This window comes from Leptopilina boulardi, unplaced genomic scaffold (assembly GCF_019393585.1).
Source record: "Leptopilina boulardi isolate dan_hultmark-lab unplaced genomic scaffold, ZJU_Lbou_2.1 LbouV2_325, whole genome shotgun sequence".
Taxonomy (NCBI): Eukaryota; Metazoa; Arthropoda; class Insecta; order Hymenoptera; family Figitidae; genus Leptopilina; species Leptopilina boulardi.
Genome location: NW_026137891.1, coordinates 2071646 through 2072391, shown reverse-complemented (window position 1 = coordinate 2072391; position 746 = coordinate 2071646).

The window sequence follows — 746 nt, the reverse complement described above, 5'->3', positions numbered from 1 at the left end:
CACCATGGAACAGAACCAAGTGAACAGAACGGTTCTCTCTCTCTTTCTCTTTGATTTTTTCTCTGTCTTTCTCTTTCAAATACAATTTTCTCTCTTTCTGTCCCCCTTCATCAGTCTCTCTCTCTCTCTTTTTCTCTCTTTCTCGTTGAATCCCCGCTTTCCTGCTCCCTACATTTCCCCCCTTGTTGCCCCCCACGACCCCCTCCCCCTCTCTCTCCACCTCAGTGCCTGAGTTTCTTGGACCACACGCTCACAAATAAAAGAACACATTCTGTACTGACTCTGAGGACGAGTCACATTTTTCACACTACCTTCGTAGATCAGTGTCTGTGTATTTACTTCGTTCTATGTTGAGTACTTTTTGAAAAAGAAAAGAAAGATAAAAAAGACAACCTGCAATTGTTCCCTGCTGATCCTTAACTTAGCCGCGGTGATTTAAGATTTTACCGAGCTTGAAACTCACGCCCCGAGAACGAATTTGGTCATTCTTTTGCTCAGAGACTACTATGTAGGTTTTTTTTTTTCGAAGTAAAAATTATTTTTTTTTTTTTGTAAATGTTGGGTTTTTTTTTGTTTTGAAAAGAATTTTGTTTCTTTTATTTTTTGAGAATGGAATTTTATTGGATGTGTAAAAAAAAGTAGTTTGAAAAGTCAAATAATTTAGGGAAAAACATATAAGAGAAAAAAAAAATAGACTGAAAAAAATTTATTTGTTTCAAATAATATCGGTTACTTGATTATTATGA